The following is a 19025-nucleotide window of genomic DNA, read 5'->3' as shown; positions in this document are numbered from 1 at the left end:
CTTCGACCTTCAAATGAGCTTTTTGATACTCTCAACATTTTGAATAAAAAGGTCAGAAAATAGAACCACTTTTATGCAGTAATGAATTCCATTCTGTTGGGTAAACAAAGCTAAATTTTTAAAACAGAGACCTGACATTTGTATAGCTCAAGAAGCTATTTGTTGGGGGTGGGATGGGGGGACGTTGGGGAGGGTTTGGGGGGGAGGATGGCATGGAATGTCACTACTTCGCCCTAGTCTCAGTAATGACCAGGTCTACAATTCATATAAGCAGAAGCCAAATACACTTGGTCTTATTCACCAGAGAAAGCCATCATTTCTAAGACAAGGACAACAACAACAACAACAACAAATTGCCCAATTTTTATGACTTTTTTTCCTTCTATGAACAATTGATCTATCTTGTACAAAAAAAGGGGGCCAGTTCCTCCATTATGGAGCTAACTCTTATTGACAGGAGCTACAAGGGCCTCCAAAAGTTACTCCAATTTCCGCCGACCTTTTGTCTATCAGTTGTCCTCTCTGAAAGGCCCAGTTAGGTATTGTTGCAAAAAAAAGTCTTCATCCACATTTATTCTCCTCTAATTCATACTCTGCATTGTGAAGTTTTGCTATTCAGGGGCTGATTGGACAACCGCACTGACAATGGGCAAGTGATTAGTCTCTCAGCATGGGCTTGGATTGTGGGTATAAACCTAGGGATAGGGCTTGAATTCACTGGGGCATTCAGCTTCCTCCCAGTGCCTCTGGTTTCTGATATTTTATGCATCCTTTGCTACAGGTAATGCATTCCTTCATACCGGGAAACCGAATCCTTATAATTAGTCCGCACAGTAGTGTGCATGCTACCCCCCTCCCAGAAAGTCGGGCCTGCAGGGGCCCAAGAGCCATAGCAAGCTTTTTTTTTTTTCTTTCTTTCTTTCATTTTTTTTTTTTTTTTTCCAGGAGCTCAATTTGAGAAAGCTCAAGCACTGGGTCGCTTCACTCTCACAGTCTCCGGAGCACTACAACTTAGTTCCCCCCTCCTCCCTCTTGTCTAACAGAAAACTTTCCTGGACAGCTCTGGCAGCCTGACTGATGCTGAAAATGTGTATGCAGAGGTTATCGAGAGGAGTGGCGGGGAAGGGGGAAATGACAGTTTGCTCCACTTAACCCTTAGCAAACCAATCAGTCTCGTTTTAGAGAGCAGGAAAAGACCTTCCCTCCTTCCTGGTGCCTACTTTTCCCTCCCAGCCAAATTTGTCATACCCACAAATTCAATTTATTTCCACAACTAACGTTTGCTTGCCTTATGTTCTTCTAAACTATGGCAGCTGAGTTGGTTGTTAAGTGTACAGATGTCAGTCTGGTGTTTTACATGTCAGTAACTTGAATTAATTTACATTTATTTTCCTATTGTTTTATATCACTTTATGACAATGTGCTGCATAATATAATTTAAATCTTTAATGTACAACTAATTCTCTACCATTAATTTGTCAACATGATTACTGGATATGCCACCAGAAAAAGTAGGCTGGCTTGAAATATGTACCAGACATTCCTGTGTTTTTAAGGAGGTTTACACTCGAAATGACAAAAATTTACAGAGTTTTTTTCTTGGACTGTCTATAATTTTATGAAAACTACAATTTTAATGTGATTTCACTTAAACTGAAGAATTCCAAATATCAGTTTGGAATAAAACACAACCCTTCTCCAACAATATTAATCAGCACTGAGTTATAACTCCGGGAGCTGGAAACAAAATGTCAAGAACAAACATTTCCCGTAGTGCCTCTGGTAGTTAATGGGTAAGTTAATACAGGGCAGAGCCTAACTACCACTGAACCGATCAAAAGGTGTGTGTTTTCCCGACAACATTTGGGGCTCCTTGGAGCTCGGAGTTTCCTTGGCAGCGACGCTGCTGTTGTGTCGCAGAGAGAAGGGTTTCGGAGCAAACTAGAGATGCAGACGGAGCTGACCGAAGGACGACAATCGGACAGCTGGAGCCCTTACTGCCTTGCCTGCTCGGGAGCCCCGGCCCCGCCGGCCCAACAAGAGCAGCTCGGCTTCCAGCCCGTCCTCAGCGCCCAACTTTCACAACGCCTTGATCCGCCAGCCCCGGGGAGGACACGCGCGGAGCAGCCCCTGCCGCATCGCCAAAAAGCCGGGAGTTTGCTCCACTAAAAAAGTACCATGAACCTTATTAAAAATTCAAATAAAAAATTAAGATATTCCGAGCAAAAGAAGTGTTTAGACAAAAGCTGTCTGCTTCTATTTCCCCGTTAAGCGAGCAAGCAGCCTGCCTGCTCCACAGAGTGACGGTGGATTCCATAAATTAACAGAAAATCCCTCTTCTCCAGAGCCCAAGTTATCTCTCCGTTGCCTGCAGCCCTGATTTAGAACGAGAAGCCCATTTGTTTACTGTTTTAATTAATGCTCCTTTTCTACAGGAGAGGAGGGGAAGGAAAATGGAGGGACTCCATGATAAACAGGTGTAGCTGGGATGCCATGAATTGGGAGATCAGCCGGGGCTCGCAGCAGCTACATCAGGCTTGACTAGACATGACCCTGCCAGCGAAAAAGGTAGATGGGCCCAGTTGGAAGCTCAGTAGGTGAGCATTATTTTAACTGCTAGCCTGTGATTGGAAAGGCTTAGAGGGACAATCAGCACTTCTGATTTTTTTTTTTTTTTTTTCAGAATGCATTCTGATTCTCTCCCATTGCTGAACAGTTAAGAAGTAGACCTTGACGATATAGGTCACAGGCCTTTTTCTTCCTTGCCTACAACCCTCACAGCAAAATGAAAAAGAAAAAAACTCTTGTAGAAACCTGGTCCCTGCATCATTGCTGGGGACCAAGTTTCCACTTTTAGCCAGGGCATCCTCTTTATTCCTTTCCATTGTTTATGCAAAGAGGGCAATATCTCTTGGTCCAAGTGGATCTGTGACTTTTCTGAGTACAGGAAACACTGGACGAAGGACAGATAAAATTCAATTGTCTGTGAATTTTTAAAAATGTGACTGAAAATCCTTCTCAAAAGGGAAAAGCGAAGTTTCCATGAACACGAACTAAAAATGTATTGCTTTGTTTTCAAGTTAATAATCCAGGTATTTGCTCAAAGATGACTATAAGAAAAAAAAATCTTAAAATCATCAGGTATCCATGGGGAAATTTGTATTTTATCCTTTAAAGTAACAAATCTGCTTTAATACATTTCACATGAATTAGCATTCTTTAAAATCAGAATGAAAATCAAGCAATATCTATTAGTGATGTTTGTCTGTGGCAGGAAAGGAGGGGGGAAAGGCTTTAGCCACAACCAAGCTTCCAAACCATCACTCCCTGATATGTATTACTGAGAAAGGGGTCTCTTTAACTCTTCAACTTTATGTGGCCTCGCACCTAACCTCTGCCTGCCTCAGTTTCCCCAACTGTAAAAATGGCAATGATAATGGCACCTACCTCCTAGGGTATTTATAAGGCTCAAATGAAAATATTTATAAAGAACTTAGTACAGTGCCTATCAGTAGTAGATACTTGTTCCTTTCTTTTATTGGGTTCAGTTTCCTTACCTTATAAAATGGAGATAATACCTGTTTGTACCTACCTCGCAGGATTGTTGTATGTCTCAAATGGGATAATGCATGTAAAATACTTTGTAAATGTCAGTTATTAAGATTATAACTATCTGCAGACAGGTGCTCCCAGCTACTTAGAAAGACATGCTTTGAAAATGCTTATATAACATAATGACTCTCATTGTAATAAGATTTGCAAAGCATTTTTAAAGAAATCCTTTGGAATAGGTAGTAGTAGTATACTAATTTTACAGATAAAAAAATTGAGGCTTAAAGTGATTTTCCCCAAGGTCATGATGCTAATTTAAGTGTCTGACCCCTAAATTAAATCAGGGTATCCTGACACCAAGCCCAATACTCTTTTTGTCCCACTATATTTCTTTATATGAGTGCCCAGTATATGCATCAGTTCAACAGTATGTGTATTTGGTAAAAAGTGTAAGGGGTGTTTCACTCTGGAAAGAAACCCTGGCTTGGGAAGCTGAGAGAGTTCAGTTTTACTCCCGTTTTTCTACACCTTCATTTCACTGGATGATCAGCTTCCTCATTTGTCAAATGGGAATATAAGGTGCCAAAGTGATGGGAGGATCTTTTCCAAGACTGGCCCAAAGTTAAATTGTTTCTCTCTTAATTCTAAAAGTAATAATTGCTCACATATGTACATATGCGTGGATACAAACTCTCTATGCAAATATAGACATATATTCTCTATATAGTCTCTCTCTAGGGCATGTATCTATATACACTATATATGTATGTTGTGAGTGATATATATATATATATATATATATGTAGTTTTAAAGTTTGCAAAGCTCTTTATATATGATAACCAATTTGATCCTGTAAGACACATGAGAACCATATTCCTGCCTGACCTTGCTGCTTCTTGGGCATCAGAGCCAGAGCTTCTAAACTTTTTGGTTTGTTTTTATTGTCAGGCTAGTCTAGAGGGATGGGAACAAAACAACATTTATACAATTTATCATTTCCAAAAAAAATTCCATCAATTGGAGAATGGTTGGGTAAATTACGGTATATGAATGTTATGGAATATTATTGTTCTGTAAAAAATGACCAGCAGGATGAATACATTGAGGCTTGGAGAGACTTACATCAACTGATGAGTGAAATGAGCAGAACCAGGAGATCATTATACACTTCAACAACAATAAATAAACAATAACAATACTACATGAGGATGTATTCTGATGGAAGTGGATATCTTCAACAAAGAGAAGATCCAATTCAGCTCCAATTGATCAATGATGGACAGAATCAGTTACACCCAGAGAAGGAACACTGGGAAATGATTGTAAACTGTTTTCATTTTTGTTTTTCTTCCCAGGTTATTTTTATCTTCTGAATCCACTTCTTCCTGTGCAACAAGAAATTTGGTTCTGCACACATATATTGTATCTAGGTTATACTATAACATATTTAACATGTTTGGGACTGGCTGCCATCTAGGGGAAGGGGTGGAGGGAAGGAGGGGAAAAATTTGGGACAGAAGTGAGTGCAAGGGATAATGTTCTAAAAAAATTACCCATGCATATGTACTGTCAAAAAAAAAGTTATAATAATAAAATTAATAAAAATAAACAAATAATAAAAAATTCCTTAAAGATAGCATAAGAATATTCCTTAAAGATAAAGATAGGGGACAGCTAGGTGACACAGTGGAGCACTGGCCCTGAAATCAGGACCTGAGTTCAAATGTGATCTCATTTACTAGTTGTGTGGCCCTGGGCAAGTCACTGAACCCCAATTGTCTCAGTAAGAAAAAAAAAGATAGCATAGGAAGAATATTCAAAAATATTCAAAAAATGTGGTATTAGTTCAGATAGATGTAGCTTCCCTCTTTTCTTTTTTTTTTTAATAATTTTTATTATATATTTTTATAATATTATCCCTTGTATTCATTTTTCCAAATTATCCCCCCCCTCCCTCTACTCCCTCCCCCCGATGACAGGCAATCCCATACATTTTACTTGTGTTACAATATAACCTAGATACAATACATGTGTGTAAATACCATTTTCTTGTTGCACAATAAGTATTAGATTCCGAAGGTACATGTAACCTGGGCAGACAGATATTAGTGCTAACAATTTACATTCATTTCCCAGTGTTTCTTCTCTGGGTGTAGCTACCTCTGTCCATCATTGATCAACTGGAAGTGAGTTGGATCTTCTTTATGTTGAAGATTTCCACTACCATCAGAATACATCCTCATACAGTATTGTTGTTGAAGTGTACAGTGATCTTCTGGTTCTGCTCATTTCACTCAGCATCAGTTGATTTAAGTCTCTCCAAGCCTCTCTGTATTCCTCCTGCTGGTCATTTCTTACAGAGCAATAATATTCCATAACCTTCATATACCATAATTTACCCAACCATTCTCCAACTGATGGACATCCATTCATCTTCCAGTTTCTAGCTACAACAAAAAGAGCTGCCACAAACATTTTGGCACATATATGTCTCTTTCTGCTCTTTAGTATTTCTTTGGGATATAATCCCAATAACAGCAATGCTGGGTCAAAGGGTATGCACATTTTGATAACTTTTTGGGCATAGTTCCAAATTGCTCTCCAGAATGGCTGGATTCTTTCGCAACTCCACCAACAATGCATTAGTGTCCCAGTTTTCCCACATCCTCTCCAACATTCATCATTATTTGTTCCTGTCATCTTAGCCAATCTGACAGGTGTGTAGTGGTATCTCAGAGTGGTCTTAATTTGCATTTCTCTAATCAGTAGTGATTTGGAACACTCTTTCATGTGAGTGGATATAGTTTCAATTTCTTCCTCTGAGAATTGTCTGTTCATATCCTTTGACCATTTATCAACTGGAGAATGGTTCAGTTCTTATAAATTAGGGTCAGTTCTCTATATATTTTGGAAATGAGACCTTTGTCAGAACCTTTGCTTTTAAAAATATTTTCCCAGTTTGTTACTTCCCTTCTAATCTTGTTTGCATTAGTATTATTTGTACAGAAACTTTTTAGTTTGATGTAATCGAAATCTTCTATTTTGTGATCAATAATGATCTCTAGTTCTCCTCTGGTCATAAATTCCTTCCTCCTCCATAGGTCTGAGAGGTAGACTATCCTCTGTTCCTCTAATCTATTTATTATCTCCCTCTTTATGCCTAAATCATGTACCCATTTTGATCTTATCTTGATATATGGTGTTAAGTGTGGATCCATATCTAATTTCTGCCATATTAATTTCCAGTTTTCCCAACAGTTTTTTCCAAATAATGAATTTTTATCCCTAATGTTGGTATCTTTGGGTTTGTCAAAGATTAGATTGCTATAGATGTACCCTTTTTTGTCCTTTGTATCTAATCTGTTCCACTGATCTACCGGTCTATTTCTTAGCCAATACCAAATGGTTTTGGTGACTGCTGCTATATAATATAGCTTTAGATCAGGTACACTTAGACCACCTTCCTCTGAGTTTTTTTTTCATTAGACCCCTTGCAATTCTCGACCTTTTATTCTTCCATATGAATTTTGTTGTTATTTTTTCTAGGTCATTGAAATAGTTTCTTGGGAGTCTGATTGGTATAGCACTAAATAAATAGATTAGTTTGGGGAGTATTGTCATCTTTATTATATTCGCTCGGCCTATCCAAGAGCACTGAATGTCTTTCCAATTATTTAAATCTGACTTTATTTTTGTGGCAAGTGTCTTGTAATTTTTCTCATATAATTCCTGACTTTTCTTTGGTAGATGGATTCCCAAATACTTTATACTCTCAACATTTGTTTGGAATGGAATTTCTCTTTGTATCTCTTGCTGTTGCATTTTGTTAGTGATATATAAAAATGCTGAGGATTTATGTGGATTTATTTTGTATCCTGCCACTTTGCTGAAATTTTGAATTATTTCTAGTAGCTTTTTAGCAGAGTCTTTGGGGTTCTCTAAGTATACCATCATGTCATCTGCAAAAAGTGATAGTTTGATTTCCTCATTTCCTACTCTAATTCCTTGAATCTCTTTCTCGGCTCTTATTGCCGAGGCTAGCGTTTCTAGTACTATATTGAATAGTAATGGTGATAGTGGGCAACCTTGTTTCACTCCTGATCTTACTGGGAAAGATTGTAGTTTATTTCTATTGCATATTATGCTTACTGACGGCCCTCTTTTCTATAAACAAGATGATCTTAACCTTTTTTTTTTTTTTTTTTTTTTTGTATCATAGATCCCTTTGGCTCACTCATAAAGCCTATGAGACCTGTTTTCAGAAACTGTTTTTAATTAATTGGAGAAAATGCTAAGTTTTAATTAGATCTAATGATAAAAAGTATAATTTCTCCCTTCCCAACTAGGTTCATGGAGCCCCTTGAAATCAATCCATGGCATCCTTGGGGAGGTTGGAGATTGGCACTTTGATGCTTGCTATAAGATGATTATCTGATTTGATGGTTTGCAGGAAGAGTTGTCTCAATGTCTCCTCCCCTGACATTGGACATGAACTGGGGCCTATTTTTAGAGGAATTTCTTTCTCTGCAGCCCCAAGTTCACTAAAGGACCAAATGAATCCTTATCAAGAAATTGACCAACAGAGGAGATGCTGCTATTTCAGTCTTGAGTGAAGACTGTCCCACACAATCCACAAATTAGTCCCTCTACATCACGGGTCCTCAACATTTTGTGTGCCATGGACCCCTTTTGGCAATCTGATGAATCGTATGGGGCCCTTCTCAGAACATCCTTATAAGAGTTATAAAACAAAATACATAGTCATATAAAGGAAACCACTGATATTCAAACAAGTTCATGAACCCTAGGTTAAGGACCCCTGTCATAGGAAGACAGAGCCAAACCTGGTCAAATGTGTTTATTTCAATGGAAGCCAAATGAGTCTGAAGAGTACTGACTGTGCCTGCATTGAGCTTTTTATGCTTCTGGCAATCAGAAATCCACATCAGTGGTTTGCCCCTTAATCCCCAGGACTAATTAAGTCTCTTGGATGGTTTCATTGACTTTTTAAGGAAAAACTAGCCTTGCTTACTTTGAGTCAATGTTTCCCCTACCAGAGGAGGTAATACTTTTATTGATGAAATCCCAGATCCATTGAAGTATTGAAAAAATATTTTTGAACATAGTCGGGGGTTGCATCTAAACAGGCCCCTAATAAGACGCCCTTATTCTATTGCCATCTGCTCTGTACTGGTTACAGAACTAAGAAATGAATCTCTTAAATGTTCCAGGACATCGGCATGAGATGATAGTGTGAGTTTGATGTCAATCAGTAACAGGTAGAATCTTTACCAAATCAGGACTTAACACAACATAGTAAATACTTTATAAGTGCTTTATTCATTCACTATTGCATCAAGTATTAATGAGGTCACTTATATGGTCTCAATCTTTAATGATAGTGAAAGGTAATATAAATAGTCTGATGAGTATAATTTTCAATTCAATTCACTAGAAATTTATTAAGCACCTACTGTGTGCTAGCTAAGTACTGGGGATACAAAAAAGCAGAAGATATATTTGCCTTCAAGGGGCTTACAATAAAATACATTTAATAACTTGGGTTATTGAAAAATTAGAAGAGGAACTCCAGTACTCTGTTTGTATTCTCTATATATTCCGTATATGTGTGTGTGTGTGTGTGTGTGTGTGTGTGTGTGTGTGTGTGTGTGTAAACAAAGGGATGGTTCAGGATGAGAAGGCATGGCATCCATTGGAGAGCCAGCAAAAGACAAAGTTTTTAAGTCTTTAACCCTGTTCAAGGCATTGTGGGAGAAAAGAGACATGGTCTGCCATGAGGATCCTACATATTCATCGGGGAATACCTATAGAACACCATCAGAGAATTGTTAAAAATCGAATGTAGAGGCAACATGATAATAGTTGCTAGACAACTGATTTTGGACTTAGAAAGATTTATGTTCAATACCTGTCTTTGACATATTGGCTGTGTGTGACTGTGGACAATTCACTTAACTTTTCAGTGCCAGAGGCAACTCTCTAAGACTAGAAATTTCAGAGAAGATGCTAACTTATATCATTAGAGAAAATTTCTTCCTTTGGAAGTTTCTCATCTCAGTGAAATAACAAGTCCAGTCCTAATCCCTAAAAACAAATTTGCAATCAAGATGTAGTTCTGTGTTATACTGGAGTTAGGAGTAAGGAAAGGTCAGTGTGATCTACTCAGAAGACTTGATAGAAGAGGCAGACTGAACTAAACCTTTAAGAAAGGACATGATCCTCATGTGCTGAGAGGGGAGGGGCATGTATGATGAATACAGATGAAATATGGATTAGGATTCAATCATCACTGGCTGGAAGGCTTTAACATTCATAGGAACCAGTGACAAAAATGAGAGAAAAGGGTGTTACAAGGAGGAGAAGGTAAAGTCTTTAGCTATGAAAATATATAAGTAGTCTTAAAGGATGATAAAATTGTAAATTGTTGCTATTATTTGGAGGTGAAGGATGATTGCTCCAGGGAGCTAAGATTAATCTTGAGAGGTAAGATGAAGCCATAACATCTTTGTCATCACTCTCAGGCTTAGGTTGTCACTGAGAAGTAGTCAGGCAAAGAGCTAATGGTGATTCATTGGGGTTTAGAACTTGTTTTTTGTTGAAATTTCCCATCTCTATCTCCTGCCCCATTAACATTATTACCAGTCTTTAAAGAACTCTGTTAGCCTGGAATTCTACAGACATATCTAGTGTACAACCCCTCCCTCCACACATACACATTAATAAGGTCTCAATTATTTTCTGTGTGTCATAATCTGTTTTTGTTTTAAAATTCATTGAGCTTAGCATAGTATATGCTGTAGAAATTTGCTAGATATTTCTTGAATTTAATGGGATTTGTCTAATATATAATGTATGATAGCAGGAACCCAATTCATGCCCTGGATGTTGTTGACAGGCTCCAAGAACAGAGATTTTCTTCTCATCTGCTTCATGGAGGCCAGTAAGTAAGTGTTGGGGAATTAAAATAAGGGCTTATGAAAGGTTGAAAAGAAGGTAGAAAGAAAATAAAGAAGTGATAGTAAAATAATGGAGAGATATGCAGAATTGAGGATGAGACAGAAAAGGAGGTTGACCATTCATGGAAGCCCTAGATAGGAAGGGGAAAAAAAGAACCTTAGAATCAGGAAATAAAGAAATATAGAAAAGGCTGGACAGCTATAATTACTTGTGTATAAACTTTTTGTCTTTTAGTTTATGAGCTATATTGGGGGATTGCCTGTATCTTTTTGCATTTTTGTATCCTTATCAGAGTTATAGGTCTTGGCTTATAACAGGCAGTCAGAGAACATTTGTCAAATCAATCTATAAACAGGTGATTGAATATTTTCTGTGATGATGGAAGACCGGTTTGTGACACTTTCTAATTCCTAGAATCATTGCCAAAAGTTGCTTCAACTTTGCAGAAAATGCAAGTGGAGGATAGCTGGTAAACAGAGGCAAAGAACTTTGAAAGTCCCCATTTGAAAACTCACCAAGGTTTATGTGCCTGTCATCCCCTTAGGAAACTTGAAGTGAGAAAAATGCAGGAGGGGATCCTAGAAGAACCAAGGTAAATACCAATATGATAGTGTGATCATGTACTGGCAGACTACCACATGAAGTGAAGAGGGAAGCATAAATTAGAATTTATGGCTTGTTTCCTCTTTGAAGTTTTTTTTATTATAATAGTTTTTATTTACCAGATATATGCATGGAAGTTTTAATAGTTGATTAGTCAAATGATTTATCTGTTCTATTTTAATGTGAGACACTGACCAAAAAGTTCAAAAAGCTCATCTATTTCTTAAGACTTAGGTGACAAGATGTCCTCATTGACTATGGAAAAGGGTTGGAAAGGGAGAAGCACTTACACAGAATTAACTATTCTGGGCATTGTGCTCAGAGCTTTACAGTATTATCTCATTTGGAGCATAGATATTTCTGAAATCCAAAGAAATAGTTCTTAATGACTTATTGAAAAGTGGTAGTGCACACACCTGTCAGATTGGCTAAGATGACAGGAACAAATAATGATGAATGTTGGAGGGGATGTGGGAAAACTGGGACACTGCTACATTGTTGGTGGAGTTGTGAAAGAATCCAGCCATTCTGGAGAGCAATTTGGAACTATGCCCAAAAAGTTATCAAAATGTGCATACCCTTTGACCCAGCATTGCTGTTATTGGGATTATATCCCAAAGAAATAGTAAAGAGCGGAAAGGGACCTGTATGTGCCAAAATGTTTGTGGCAGCTCTTTTTGTTGTAGCTAGAAACTGGAAGTTGAATGAATGTCCAACAATTGGAGAATGGTTGGGTAAATTGTGGTATATGAAGGTTATGGAATATTACTGTTCTGTAAGAAATGACCAGCAGGAGGAATACAGAGAGGTTTGGAGAGACTTAAATCAACTGCTGCTGAGTGAAATGAGCAGAACCAGAAGATCACTATACACTTCAACAACAATGCTGTATGAGGACGTATTCTGATGGAAGTGGAAATCTTCAACATAAAGAAGATCCAACTCACTTCCAGTTGATCAGATGGACAGAAATAACTACACCCAGAGAAGGAACACTGGGAAGTGAATGTAAATTGTTAGCACTACTGTCCATCTACCCAGGTTACTTATACCTTCGGAAGCTAATAATTAATGTGCAACAAGAAAATGGTATTTACACACATATATTGTATCTAGGTTATATTGTAACACATGTAAAATGTATGGGATTGCCTGTCATCTAGAGGAGGGAGTAGAGGGAGGGAGGGGATAATTTGGAAAAAATGAATTAAAAAAAAAGTGGTAGTGCAAAATGAAAAGAACCATTGGATAGGACGTAGTATCTGGAAGATCTGAGTTAAAATCTGGTCTCGGCATTCATTAGCCATTTGTCTGTTTTCTCAACTGTAAAATGATAATTACAGTTCTTACCTTCTAGGATTGTTATAAGGATCAAATGAGATATTTGTAAAAAGCACTTAGAACAGTACTTGGCACATAGTAGGTGCTATATAAATGCTTATTCACTTCCTTTCCCCTTTCTTTTTTATTGTTCTCATGAACCTGAGGATAAACTATACCTATGGGGAGGGAACTGGATTGGTCTAGTTTAAGTTTCAGATTTCTTTCCTTTAGACTCTACTTAACTGGGGGGATCAATGCTTAGGGATGCTAATACCACTGCTTTTGAATTCTGGAAAAATTATAATCTTTATCCTATTGAATTGTAGGGTGAATGAAAAAGCAATGGGAATATGGATGAGATAATGCAAATTATTTCTACTGAGAATGGGGACTTCCCATGATTATCTTTAATCATCTGAAGGTTCTGGCTATCACTGGTGAGCATGGTTCCCCAAAGGAAACAACATGTATATGTGTGTGGTGTGTGTGTATGTATGTATAAGTGCATATAAATAAATAAATAAATATATATATATATATATATATATATATATATATATATATATATATATATATATATATATATATATACACACACACACATATATATAGTGTGTATGTGTGCATTATAGACATATAATGTATAAATACACATAAGAATTTATATACATGTGTCCCTATTAAAACAGATTTGCACATGTACACATTATATGTCTCTATATAGATATATGTCTACATAGACAAATGTGTTGTCTACATAGACATTTATATAAAAATACCACAATATATTCATACAATGAGGAAAGGACAGGCAAACATGGGTCAGATTTCTCAAACAAACCTGTCCAAGAAATTTCAGAATAATTCCTCAAACACAAAGGGAACTTTCCATATACCTTTGACTCTGTTGTCTTGTCTTAGTCTTCCTGATAAAGCTCTGACTTTATAACCATATTGCTTCCTCCTGAGGCTGTTGGCTGCATTGGAATCCCTTCTCCCTTTCCTGGCTTTCATACTCTCTGAGATTAAGAGGTTGGCTCCTGATTTGATGATATTTTCATGTAGGATGGTCATCCTCGGCATCATGCTATTAATGCCTCCTCCAATGCTGGAGATAAAGGGAGACCAGCTTTTACAGATTTTCTTTCTTCCAAGTTCTAGAGTCCAGAGGGGGCAGAATAAATTCCTCTTGGAAAGATGGCCACAAGGCAGTAGTTACTACTTTAGTCTTATTTGAGAAGCCTCTAACTCAGATCCACCGTTCAGTTCCTCTACAGTTCTTAGTCCCTTGGAATCCTTAATCTAATGTGTCAGGGGGCTGGTGAACTCAAAGTAGCTATATCAATATATCATATAATAATCTATAAATAGATATTGACTAGATATAGATACTTCAATATCTCATATAGATATGACATAGAGATGTCTAACTATCTCCATGTCTTTAACATAGCTCTCTCTCCTCTCTCTATATATATCATACATATCTCTATACATATTCATCTGATATGTATATGTGTGATATGTAAATAAAGCTTTTTTAAGTTCACCAACCTCTCAATCCATTAGGATAGATAGATTGATTGACAAAGATGGCTAGATATTTTTGTAAAGATGGATAGGTAGATCTTTATTTCTATGTAATTGGTTTCCTGTATAATCAAATATATTCTATTTATTTGTGAAGATTATTCTAAGAAGGGGGTCCACAGGCTCTACTAGACTGACAAAGGAATCTATGAATAAAAAAAACAGGTTAAGCATCTCTGCTCTAAGGTCAACCCAAAAAAAGTATTGGGGAGGTTAGCAGTCTTGTCTAGTGGTCAGCCTCCATAGAGAAGCCCGTTCATGGAACCTTTCTTTCTCTGGGAGAGTACAATGGCCAGAGAAAGGAATGCTCCTCCTCCTGCCTAGGCAGGATCCACAGCCTCAGCAGGATCTAGAGAAGCAGCCCCCAAGGCCTATGGAGACCCACCCCCAGCCCGGATTCATGCTCATCCCAATCTCCTGCAGGGACATGAACAAAAAGAATGACCACCGCAGGAAAGCTCTTTGCTGACTCTGTCACTGAGCTGGTGTACTGAAGACCCAAGAGTAAATAAACTAAAGCTTGCTCAAGGGGGAAGTGAGGAATTTCTTTTCACTGAGGGTTCCTCCAATTTGCAGGTGGGCCCAGAAGCTACCTGCTGCCAATGACGGTAGGCTGGGCAAAGAACAAAAAAGACCAGAGGCTTCACACCTTTTTACTTGAGCTCACCAGTGGTGGGTTTATTAAATTTTGGTTTACCATGTGTAACCTTCAGTCTGATTTTTGTTTGCTTGCTCTCCTGGGTAACTTGCTTTTTAAAAACACTTAGCTGTAGTTAATCTACTGACCAATGGCTTAACCTGCAGGTGGTCGGGGAGGCCCCCATCAAATTCCTCTGGACCCTTTGTTACCTGTCCTAGAAGAGCAAGACTCCTTGTTTGGGAAATGTTTCTCCTCCCCCAAAACATCTCCTGTATTAAGAGTCTTTTGTGACCATAAATCTGAAGAGGGGGATTATGATGGATAGGCTGTCACACAAATTGTTTTCTCTAAATGGATAATACAAACCCCACTAAAAGTTTACATGCTGGCCTGATGAAACCTTTATTCAGAGGAACACTGCCATTTACATTAAACTGAAGCTCTAGGCCTGAGCAAAGTTTAGAAACAAATCCAATTTGAATATTTAATTTTGGCTAGAATGAGCAGAATCGAACTACCTCAGTCTCAGTCCCTTCAGAGGCTCTCTTGTTGAAAATTTAAAGGGAATTCTAGTCAGAGGATGCTAGGTTAACAATTCTGTTTTCATTGAACTTGAGCGATCTGAATCACTGATATTTAACTAAAGTGAAGAAAAATTGCTCAGTATTTAAAAAGTGGACTACTATGAAGCATGCAACATTGAATACCTACTGTGTACTTTAAAGAATTTAGAAAAAAAATGTTCCTGCCTTCAAGGAATGTACAATCTAGTCTAGTGGAAAGTCCTAAGGCAATGTGGCTTATAGCTGGGTTTGAATTTGACCTCTCACACTTGCAGTGTGGTCAAGTCCTTTCACTGTCCTGTGGTATAAAGTTGTTGTAAGAGAGACAGCTAGATGGTACAGTGGATAGAGCAGGTATCCTGGAGTCAGGAGGACCTGAATTCACTTAGACACTTAACCCACACTAGCTGTGCGACTCTGGGCAAGTTACTTAACCCTAATTGCCTCAAGGAGGGGAAAAGGTTGTTGGGAGGGTCAAATGAGAGAATATATTCTATGCTTTACAAATGTTGAAGCATCATAATAATCATCAATACCTACATGGTTTTAATCTACATGATTTTATTTAAGGTTCACAACCACTCTGTGAGGTAGGTTTGGCAGATATTATTATCCACAGAAATTAAGGGCCAGACAAATTAAATGAGCTCTGAACTATTAATCACAGGACTTGAATTCAAAATTTATATCAGTTACTACTTTTGTCACTTAATTTCTCTTTATCTCAGTTTTCTCATTGGTAAAATGAAAAGAGACTTAAGTTTGAACCTTGCCTCCATCATTTACTAGCTTTGTGACCATGAGCAAGTCAATGGATCATAAATCCTTTCATTTTACAGATGACTCAGAGGGTTAGGGAATGTTGAGGAAGGACCTCTTTGACTTATGTTTTTGACAATATTAATAATTAGCATTTAGCATAGTGCCTGGTATATAATAGAAGCTTAAAAAATGCTTGACTATGTAGTAATAAAAAAAAAGAAAGTACTTGATTTAGAGTAAGAGAAATGAGTATGAACCCTTCCTCCATCACTTATTAGCTTTGTGATCTTGGGCAAATCAGTGGATTATCCATGTTCAGATTCAAATCTAAATATGTTCTTTCTTAGCTTCCTTTTCTGACTCTTTAAACTTTTCCCCTTCATTCAACAGAAGATTAATATGTATCCAATTCATAAACTCATCTCAGTTGAATTAATCTGTTGCAGCAAGTATCAGATTCTCTGTACTGGATTTGTTTCTAAGCTTTGCTCAGATCCAGAACTTTAGGTTAATGTAAATGGCAGTGTTCATCTGAATAATAATAATAATAATAACAATAATAATAATAATAATAATAATAATAATAATAATAATAATAATAATAATAATCAGGCTAGCATGCAAACTTTTAGTGGGGTAATAGGGAAAACAATCTATGTGCAGTTTTCTGGGTATTTTCTCCTATATATGTTAGCCAGGAAAGTAATAGGAAGTTCTCAGATGAATTTATGTGTGACCTCTCCAGAGTTAGAAGTTTTAAATACACATAATCATGAATAATCATATCCTTCCATCTCCACAAATGACTGGACAATTATAGATCATATTATTCCTTTTAATAAAATGAAATTTTAGATCATTTTTATTTCTCCAAATTTTAGTAGATATTTTAATAAACATTTGTGGAATTGAATTCATCATGGACAGTAGTTATTTTCTCTGTTTTTTTAACTAAGTCTTTTGTTTCCTTTGAGTTTTTACATGTGTGTACACATGTATGAGTGAGTATGTATGTGTTGTCCCTCCTGAAGAGTGTATTTGCTCCTGGTGTATTTATATTCTTGTTGTATTTCCCCATCCTTTATGTTTGCCTTAATTTCTGTAGTCTTTGCAAACAGTAGAAATTATCAGAAGCAGCCTAATTACACTGTATGGGAGTGAATCACACAGACACATTTGATTTTTCTGTCAAACATATCGTTTCAGCCTTGTTGAGCAGGAGGGAAGTAAAAAAATGAGAAATGTAGGCCTCCTTGAATTTCAGGCCTGGCTGGAGTTGGGTGCCTTGTATTGCCATATTTTCAGTATATCCACCCAGAACATGATTTTCCTTACATTAGGAGCAGGGTGAGCTACCCACTGTGTTGTCTGGGCTGGATTGGATGCTCCCTAAGCTCTAGACCAAATGATCTCCAAGCATCTGTTCCAAGGGTTGACAACTCTGGCCTATGTATCAAATGTGGTATGTGGGATGACTTTTAGTGAACTGATGGCCAGGATAATAGTGGAGGAAAGCCAGTCTTCTTAGTATCCTCTTCTTTATAACCAATAGCTCCAAAATCAAGATGTCTTTAGTGCTGAAGTCTGAGATTTGGGAATTTGTTCTTTTTCAGGGTTCCTGGATTATGACTGTAATGATGGGGGAGTAGGTTCTTGAGATCTTGCTATATGCTACCCTTCTCACCCAAACCAGGGCATGAATGAAAATATGGCATGAGCCTCTCAGACAGGTTGCCAATCTTTGATTGATTCTATAGATATAACCCATACTTGTGCATCTAACAGACTCCTGACTAGTCGATGGTTTCTAAACAGTTTGTGCTGGGAGAGTCAATCAGTCAGCAAGCATTTATTAAGGGATTACTATGTGCTAGTCACTATCATTTCAAGAGCATAAAAGAAATTACTTCCTCAAATAATGCTAATTGGTAATTTTTTTCTCGCTTTTCTTGTTCCCATTTCATTTTTTATTCTAATTTTAATTTTAGTCCTCATTCTTCCCTCTCACTTCACCTGCTATCATTATTGTTGAAAGCCCCTAAAGTTGACCTATAAATCCTGGTAAATTGGTTGGTATCTTCTATCTGAAAGGTAGATGAACAGAGTAAAAAGAACTCTGGCCTTAGAGCAAAAGAATTGAATTCATATCCTGCTGCAGGAACTTACTAGATATGTGATAGAAGACAAGTAATTTAACTCTCAGAGTCATGGTTTTCTCCTAAAATGGGGATGGAGTTAAAGTTCTCCTGCTCCTCATAATTGTTGTGAGGAAAGTGCTTTACAAGCCTCAAGAATATGATACAAATGTGAGTTTTTTGATCCCAGGCATCATAATGATATAATGAGTACTGGGAGTTATTGAGATCAAAAAGTTTTCAATTTCCCCAGGAAACTAAAACTATGGCCACTCTGGCTATAGACTTTCCATGGCTTGTTGTTGTTTGTCCTTGACAGCAAGGTGGTGATTTCATGATATACAATGGATTTAAGTGAGGGAGGGCTCTGCAAACTCACCAGTCTCACTTTCTCCTCTGGAGCCATGATATCAGTCAGGATGACTAGAGATGCCCCTCCCTTTCCATGATAGTTTTACTTCAAAGGAAGAAATCAGCCGATCAGTCTGTTGGGCAGTCTTTTGAAACATATTTGGTTTTTTCTTTTGTAATTTCCTGATCTTCAGCTCTCAAATTAGGGCTTTTCCATCCCTTTACACAAATTAGAATCACTCTCCTTGATATTGGAAAATAAACCCCTTCACTGCTTCTTTTCTCTGTTTGGAAGAAGCTGGCTTTAATTGGAGAAACTGCAGAGTGAGCTTATTTTTACTCTAAAAGAGAAAGATATAAAACACCAACTCTGAAATGCAGACATGGAAAGAGGAAGAAGGGGAAAAGATAAAAGATGGTATCAAGAAATCCTCAAATCTTTATTTTCTCCCTTCTCATTTCTTGGTAGTCCTTATGATCTTAACAAAGTGAGAAGGAAAGAAGCCAAGATGGAAAACTAAGTAAGT

The 19025-nt window shown here is 37.4% G+C and overlaps 1 long non-coding RNA gene across 1 annotated transcript; it reads left to right on the top strand.

Moving 5' to 3' along the window:
• The first annotated feature begins 1885 nt into the window (after positions 1–1885).
• On the top strand, positions 1886–4164 carry LOC141553237 (uncharacterized). The gene is made up of 3 exons (XR_012485335.1): positions 1886–2173; positions 2436–2597; positions 2684–4164. It is a non-coding gene; the product is annotated as an uncharacterized LOC141553237 (long non-coding RNA).
• The last annotated feature ends 14861 nt before the right edge of the window (positions 4165–19025 follow it).

The sequence above is a fragment of the Sminthopsis crassicaudata genome, chromosome 2, assembly GCF_048593235.1.
Source record: "Sminthopsis crassicaudata isolate SCR6 chromosome 2, ASM4859323v1, whole genome shotgun sequence".
Classification (NCBI taxonomy): domain Eukaryota; kingdom Metazoa; phylum Chordata; class Mammalia; order Dasyuromorphia; family Dasyuridae; genus Sminthopsis; species Sminthopsis crassicaudata.
Note: the sequence above shows the minus strand (reverse complement) of the source record. Positions and strands in the feature narration are given on the sequence as shown.